General features: G+C 42.3%; 1 protein-coding gene across 12 annotated transcripts in view; it reads left to right on the top strand.

Moving 5' to 3' along the window:
* Positions 1 to 323: 323 nt before the first annotated feature.
* LOC112219035 (neuronal cell adhesion molecule-like) overlaps positions 324 to 8,617 on the top strand; it is a 152,580-nt gene continuing 144,286 nt past the window's right edge. For 6 of the 12 annotated variants that reach the window (XM_042301795.1, XM_042301790.1, XM_042301793.1 and 3 more), the window contains exon 1: positions 324 to 488. The gene's annotated coding sequence lies outside the window, so the exon portion shown is untranslated. The remainder of the gene's footprint in view (positions 489 to 8,617) is intronic. The other 6 variants (XM_042301800.1, XM_042301792.1, XM_042301797.1 and 3 more) reach the window with 2 other exon arrangements.

Below are 8,617 nucleotides of genomic sequence, written 5' to 3'. Positions count from 1 at the left end.
TTTGTTCCCGCACTCCCATTATAATACATCGTTATGCATGAATCCAACAAAAGTTTATAAATGGAGAAAGTATAGCAAAGCACTTCACTCACCCCTCTAATTTCAAGAAGAGGATTAAAACAATAGTAACAGGGAATCATTTATAAAACGCAGCATGTAAAATGACTTTAGCTTACATGATCCTTTACCCCATACAGATGTTCCCCATCTGTGATGTTGACAGTAGCAGCGGACATATTTTACATTTTGAAACCTATTTTGACAAAATGATTCAGTGTTCACCCACCATCTGTCGGCAGCGGCGCTGCAGTGCGCGCGCTTTAAAGGTGCCGCGGCTCATGCGCTATTGTGAACTGGTGTTATAGAGAGATCGAGTCTCTGAACGGACGGACCAGGCAGCAACGAAAATACACACAGGGGAAATATATCAGTCTACTAGCCTACTGCAATCACCTGGGAGAGAGTGCACCACAGAGACTGCAGGTTAGGTGAGTAAATTATGTTTTTATGCCATAACAACCTAAAGACAGGTTCGGAGTCGGATGTCGCTGTCATTCACTTGAGTAGTTTATGCATGGGAACAAGGGATGGATGTTGTCTGTAGGCAAAAACTCATTTGGCGCATTCAATTGCCGGACGCAAAGAAATTACATGCTGTGTAGAAATTGACAGAGAACAGTATTTAGGCTACTTCTTGTGTGGTAGGCCTACTCATGTGGTATGTTACTCAAAACAGGTGTACAGCCCTGTACATATGTGTGTGCATCTGTGTGGCTGGTCCAGTGGACAGCTGGCAAGTGTTCTACTTGCCCTGGCATCATTTGTTAATTTTGTCGGCTATGACTGGTTATCAAATAATAGAGTCAACCCGACTCACACTTTACCCAAAATGTGACAGGCATGTTATTGACCTTCGCTGAAGGTTTTCACAAATCCTTGTTATCACATAACCGGAGAGAGAGACGGAGCAGTGCGGTGGCCAATGCGTAATGTGTGAAACGTTTATACGCACTTAACTCTGGTGATTGGAGCATATTTGGACCTGTCAGTTGTTCGAAACCAAGTAATGTGTTTCACATGAGAAATGTCACACATAATACGATTTCTCAAAGTATAAAGGTACAAATCAAATGGTTCTTTCGTTTAATTGACAACAATATATAGGTTACTCTATTTTCTCAAAATGTAACTATAATACAAAAATGTCATTATAATATTCCCCGTGTGTCGTGTAGGCTATTTGAGACGTTCATATTCAAGCCAAACTAATTTTTATTTTACCTTAATCTAACTAGGCAAGTCAGTTAAGAACAAATTCTTATTTTCAATGACGGCCTAGGAACAGTGGGTTAACTGCCTGTTCAGGGGCAGAACGACAGATTTGTACCTTGCCAGCTCAGGGGTTTGAACTTGCAACCTTCTGGTTACTAGTCCAACGCTCTAACCACTAGGCTACCCTGCAGCCCCAATGCTTTACTGCAATTACATTCCCACCCATGTACCCAACCTCCTCCACTCTGTCCCCTTGTCAGACAAGCTCCATTCATTCATAGTGTATTCAATGACCCCTTTCCCCATTCTTCCCTACACACACAAACAAGCACCGCTTTCACTTTCCAGAAACACACACAGATGCATGCACAAACACTCTAAACAAACACACACCCAAACACGCGCCACTTTCACTTCTCTGTCAGTCCAATTAATGCTAATTACTAATAATGAATGACTAATGCTTTTATTGTCTGTAGCCGGCTCTTCTAACTGTGACACACTTTCTATGAATGTTTATTTCATGTTTATTCAGTGTAAGTAGACTATTGTTCATCTCCCCAAGTAGATAACAACTCCCTGACCCACCATGTGCCGTCATCCAGAGAGCCAAAAATGGTTAAACAACTGCCTTTTCTGTTTATTACCTATTCAAACAACGTTTTATTTGTCACGTGCTTCGTAAACAACAGGTGTAGACTAGTGAGTAGTGAAATTCTTACTTATGGGCCTTTCCAACAATGCAGAATGCAATATATATATATATATTTTATAATAATAATAGAAAAGAATAAGTAAATAGCAAAAAAAAAAATAGTATCACATGGAATAAATACACAATGGCTATATACATGGGGTACCAGTACCTAGTCAATGATAGCTTGGCTATATACATGGGGTACCAGTACCTAGTCAATGATAGCTTGGCTATATACATGAGGTACCAGTACCTTGTCAATGATAGCTTGGCTATATACATGAGGTACCAGTACCTAGTCAATGATAGCTTGGCTATATACATGGGGTACCAGTACCTAGTCAATGATAGCTTGGCTATATACATGTGGTACCAGTACCTAGTCAATGATAGCTTGGCTATATACATGGGGTACCAGAACCAAGTCAATGATAGTTTGGCTATATACATGGGGTCAGAACCAAGTCAATGATAGCTTGGCTATATACATGGGGTACCAGAACCAAGTCAATGATAGTTTGGCTATATACATGGGGTCAGAACCAAGTCAATGATAGCTTGGCTATATACATGGGGTACCAGAACCAAGTCAATGATAGCTTGGCTATATACATGGGGTACCAGTACCAAGTCAAAAATAGTTGCCAAATGATGACCGGGAAGTGGCCAGTCTTTAGAGCAGGGCTCTCCAACCCTGTTCCTGGAGAGCTACCGTCCTGTAGGTTTTAACTCCAACCCTGTTCTTGGAGAGCTACCGTCCTGTAGGTTTTAACTCCAACCCTGTTCCTGGAGAGCTACCATCCTGTAGGTTTTAACTCCAATCCTGTTCTTGGCTATATACTACCAGTCCTGTCAGGTTTTAACTCCAACCCTGTTCCTGGAGTAGCTACCATCCTGTAGTTTTTAACTCAGAACAATCCTGTTCTTGAACCAAGAGAGCTACATGGGGTACCAGTCCTGTCAATGGTTTTAACTCCAACCCTGTTCCTGGAGAGCTACCATCCTGTAGGTTTTAACTCCAACCCTGTTCCTGGAGAGCTACCGTCCTGTAGGTTTTAACTCCAACCCTGTTCCTGGAGAGCTACCGTCCTGTAGGTTTTAACTCCAACCCTGTTCCTGGAGAGCTACCGTCCTGTAGGTTTTAACTCCAACCCTGTTCCTGGAGAGCTACCCTCCTGTAGGTTTTAACTCCAACCCTGTTCCTGGAGAGCTACCATCCTGTAGGTTTTAACTCCAACCCTGTTCCTGGAGAGCTACCGTCCTGTAGGTTTTAACTCCAACCCTGTTCTTGGAGAGCTACCATCCTGTAGGTTTTAACTCCAACCCTGTTCCTGGAGAGCTACCGTCCTGTAGGTTTTAACTCCAACCCTGTTCCTGGAGAGCTACCGTCCTGTAGGTTTTAACTCCAACCCTGTTCTTGGAGAGTGCCACTTAAAGCCACTTATTCCACCTTGTGGGCTGGTGAAGCACTCAGTGTAATGGGTGCGTGTTGGTGGCAGGGAAGTCAGGCGCAGGAGAATGAACTTGGTATAAACAGAGTTGTTTAATAAATGCTCACAAAACTCAAAAAAACAAAATATACAAAAATAATAAAAGTGGGTACAAAACCCGTCGCACACCAGAACATAACTACACATAACATACAATCAAACAATCACCGACAAGGACATGAGGGGAAACAGAGGGTTAAATACACAACATGTAATTGATGGGATTGGAACCAGGTGTGAAGGAAGACCAGACAAAACCGATGGAAAATGAAAAATGGATCAGCGATGGCTAGAAGGCCCGAACAAGGAGAGGGACCGACTTCGGCGGAAGTCGTGACACGCAGACTATTCTGTGAGAAGTGATTCATTCTTCATTTCCAGCCAGTCATCTGCCAGGTGGTAGCTTGTGAACCAACTCCCCAAAGACTGGACAATGCGTCTTGATCTTATAACCAAGATGGTTTATTTCTAGAGCCAAGATGGTTCATCATTTCTAGAGCCAAGATGGTTCATTTCTAGAGCCAAGATGGTTCATTTCTAGAGCCAAGATGGTTCATTTCTAGAGCCAAGATGGTTCATTTCTAGAGCCGAGATGGTTTATTTCTAGAGCCAAGATGGTTCATTTCGGAGCTATTGAATCACATCATGGAATCACACTTATGGATGTGTAAGAATTTGTTCTTAACTGACTTTCCTAGTTAAATGAAAGTGAAATAAATGTGTGTCAGTTTAGTAAAGGCAGAGTAGTCAACTGAATAGTTTTCCTTCTGACAATGCAGTTCCTGATGCTTTCTTTGGAGGTACACTACATGACCAAAAGTACACCTTCTCGTCGAACATCTCATTCCAAAACCCAGATTCGTCCGTTGGACTGCAAGATGGTGAAGCATGAGTCATCGCTCCACAGAACGCCTTTCCACTGTGTCCAATGGCGGTGAGCTTTCCACCACTCCAGCCGATGCTTTGCATTGCGCATGGGGATCTTAAGCTTGTGTGCTGCGGCTGCTCGGCCTCAGAAACCCATTTCATGAAACTGATGTCTCCTTGCTGACGTTTCTTATAGAGGCATTTCGGAACTCAGTAGTGAGTGTTGCAACCGAGGACAGACACTTTTTACATGCTACGAGCTTCAGCACTCGGCGGTCCCGTTCTGGGAGCTTGTGTGGCCTACCACTTTGCGGCTGAGCCGTTGTTGCTCCACGACATTTCCACTTCACAATAACAACACTTACAGTTGGCCGGGGCTGCTCTAGCAGGGCAGAAATATCACCAACTGGCTTGTTGGAAAGGTGGAAGAGATTTTCGATGGTTTATGAATTGAAACGCAAAACGACACCAAATTCAAAACTTCAAATGTTTCAATTTAAATGATTATACAAAATTATTGCAACCAATAGAATGCTGCGAGGAAGCAGTCATTAGATCATTTATTTTGGTATTGTCCATATGTAGCTCGTTTTTGGTCACAGGTCCAAGAATGGCTGAAGAATTGCAACATTTACCTAGAACTAACGCTGCAGATAGCAATACTGGGTGATTTGAAAAGTCAATCGATCAATAATATAATAATTATTTTACAATCTGTAGAAGTTATGAGAATAGAAAGGTTCAGTACTTTTGTGAAGCATCACAGCACAGTTGAAAAATATATGGCTGCTAGAAATCCAAAATGGATGGTGTTGAGAGATAGATGGGAGGGGTTGAATGGAGCTGAAGGGTGGGACTAATAACAAGAGAACCAATGTAAAACATACAGGGTCTGTAAAATGTATATAGGTTCAGAAATGTTGTGAAATAGCATAGTTACAAATAGAAATCAAACTGGATGGACATCAGATATAGAGGAAGGACAAAAAAATATATATATAACTATTGTAAAATAGACTGTCTGTAAAATGTGTATAATATGTGTAAACTGAAGGTAGAAGCCTAAGTGTTATTGTTTATTAGTTTACTCCAATTGGGGGAGAGGTGGGAGGGTTTGAGAAATAAAAACTGTATATGTATGAATGTTTATATGTATGTATGTATGTATGTATGTATGTATGTATGTATGTATGTATGTATGTATGTATGTATGTATGTATGTATGTATGTATGTATGTATGTATGTATGTATGTATGTATGTATGTATGTATGTATGTACATAGATATATATATTTACCCCCAAAAATATATGGTGGATTGGAAATGTTGCAGACAATTACATTGATGGAAGCAACAGTCTATCCGCAGTATCAAAGCTGATCCTCTCCATGAAAGAAAAAAGAAGTGGCAACCTACAACGGTGCCACGTTGAAAGTCACTGAGCTCTTCAGTACGGGCCATTCTATTTCCAATGTTTGTCTATGGAGATTGCATTGCTGTGTGCTTGATTTTATGCACCTGTCAGCTTCGGGTGTGGCTGAAAAAGCCAAATCCACTCATTTGAAGGGGTTTCTACATACTGGCTGAGGATATATACAGTACATTACATTATTTAGTAACACACTACAGTATGTACTCACAAGTCAGTCAGTCAGGTAGTGGAAGTGCACTCTCAATGATCTGAATGTAGTCTGTCTGCCTCTCAATGATCTGCATGTAGCCTGTCTGCCGCTCAATGATCTGAATGTAGCCTGTCTGCCTCTCAATGATCTGCATGTAGCCTGTCTGCCTCTCAATGATCTGCATGTAGCCTGTCTGCCTCTCAATGATCTGAATGTAGCCTGTCTGCCTCTCAATGATCTGATGTAGCCTGTCTGCCTCTCAATGATCTGCATGTAGCCTGCTGCTCTCAATGATCTGAATGTAGCCTGTCTGCCTCTCAATGATCTGCATGTAGCCTGTCTGCCTCTCAATGATCTGAATGTAGTCTGTCTGCCTCTCAATGATCTGCATGTAGCCTGTCTGCCGCTCAATGATCTGAATGTAGTCTGTCTGCCTCTCAATGATCTGCATGTAGTCTGTCTGCCTCTCAATGATCTGAATGTAGTCTGTCTGCCTCTCAATGATCTGAATGTAGTCTGTCTGCCTCTCAATGCATAGCCTGTCTGCCGCTCAATGATCTGAATGTAGCCTGTCTGCCTCTCAATGATCTGCATGTAGCCTGTCTGCCTCTCAATGATCTGCATGTAGCCTGTCTGCCTCTCAATGATCTGAATGTAGCCTGTCTGCCTCTCAATGATCTGAATGTAGCCTGTCTGCCTCTCAATGATCTGAATGTAGCCTGTCTGCCTCTCAATGATCTGAATGTCTACTGTTCTGATGTTAGTAACCACAGGGGAGTAAGAGAGGCCCATGTACATCCATTAGTGTCACCACGGTCTGGGTCTCTTTGTTTTTCTCTGTCTGTGTGTGTGTGTGTGTGTGTGTGTGTGTGTGTGTGTGTGCGTGCGCTTGCTTGCTTGTGTTCTCCCACAGAGCCAGGCAGGCATCACAGTGACAGTGCTTTAGTCCAGGGTCTCTGTCACACCCCTGTTCTCGGCGCTGTTGGACCAGATGGATGTGTCATTAGGAGGACCACCATAGAGACACATAGGGTGTGTCCCAAATAGTCCCTATCCCCATTACACCCACCCTATTCCCAGGGCTCTGGTCTAAAGTTGTGCACTATGTTGAGAGTAGTGTACCATTCGGGACACAGACCCTATATTACTGTTCTGTTTAATTCTGTGGGGACCACTGTGCGAGTGTTAAGAATGTCTCTCTGCTGCTTGGCTGTCCTTGTCAGTCTGTCTGTCTGTCAGTCTGTCTGTCAGTCTGTCTGTCTGTCAGTCTGTCTATCAGTCTGTCTGTCTGTCAGTCTGTCTGTCAGTCTGTCTATCAGCCTGTCCATCAGTCTGTCCGTCAGTCTGTCTGTCAGTCTGTCTGCCAGTCTGTCTATCAGTCTGTCTGTCAGTCTGTCTGTCATTCTGTCTGTCTGTCAGTCTGTCTGTCTGTCTGTCTGTCTGTCTATCAGTCTGTCTATCAGTCTGTCTATCAGTCTGTCTGTCAGTCTGTCTGTCAGTCTGTCTGTCAGTCTGTCTGTTACTTGGAGCTGAAAAAGCCACAGATTTTAATAAATTTATACATGGGTACAGACAGTGGTGTAAAGTACTTTAAGTACAACTTAAGTCATTGTTTTGGGTATCTGTACTCTACTATTTATATTTTTGACTATTTTTACTTTACTGCATTCGTAATGAAAATAATGTACCTTTTACTCTATACATTTTCCCTGACACCCAAAAGTACTCGTTACATTTTGAATGCTTAGCAGGACAAGAAAGGTTCCAATTCACACACTTATCAAGAGAACATCGCTGGTCATCCCTTCTGCCTCTAAACTGGCGGACTCACTAAACACATGCTTTGTTTGTTAATGATGTATAAGTGTTGGAGTGTGCCATGGTTTTCCGTAAATAAAATAAAAACTAGAAAATGGTGCTATCTCGTTTGCTTAATACTGTACAGGGAACTTAAAAGATTTATCCTTTTACTTTTGATACTTAAGTACACTGTATTTTAGAAATTACAGTGCCTTCAGAGAGTATTCAGATGCCTTGACTTTCACAACATTTTGTTACATTTACAGCCTTTCTTCTAAAATGGATTAAATATTTTTGTTTTATTTGCAATCTGCACACAATACCCCATAATGACAAAGCAAAAACAGGTTAGGTAGAAATTCCTTATTTACATAAGTATTCAGACCTTTGCTATGAGACTCGAAATTGAGCTCAGGTGCATCCTGTTTCCATTGATCATCCTTGAGATGTTTCTACAACTTGATTGGAGTCCACCAGTGGTAAATTCAATTGATTGGACATGATTTGGAAAGGCACACACCTGTCTATATAAGGTCCCACAGTTTGAAAATGCATTTCAGAGCAAAAACCAAGCCATGAGGTCCAAGGAATTGTCCGTAGAGCTCCGAGACAGGATTGTGTTGAGGCACAGATCTGAGGAAGGGTACCAAAAAATGTCTGCAGCATTGAAGGTCCCCAAGAACACAGTGGCCTCCATCATTCTTAAATTGAAGAAGCTTGGAACCAACAAGACTCTTCCTAGAGCTGGCCGCCAGGCCAAACTGAGCAATCGGGGGAAGTGTCTTGATTAGGGAGGTGACCAAGAATGTGATGGTCACTCTGATAGAGCTCTAGAGTTCCTCTGTGGCGATGTGAGAACCTTGCAGAA

The sequence above is a fragment of the Oncorhynchus tshawytscha genome, linkage group LG19, assembly GCF_018296145.1.
Source record: "Oncorhynchus tshawytscha isolate Ot180627B linkage group LG19, Otsh_v2.0, whole genome shotgun sequence".
NCBI lineage: Eukaryota > Metazoa > Chordata > Actinopteri > Salmoniformes > Salmonidae > Oncorhynchus > Oncorhynchus tshawytscha.
The sequence above is the reverse complement of the archived record's forward strand: the minus strand, read 5'-3'. Positions and strand labels throughout refer to the sequence as shown.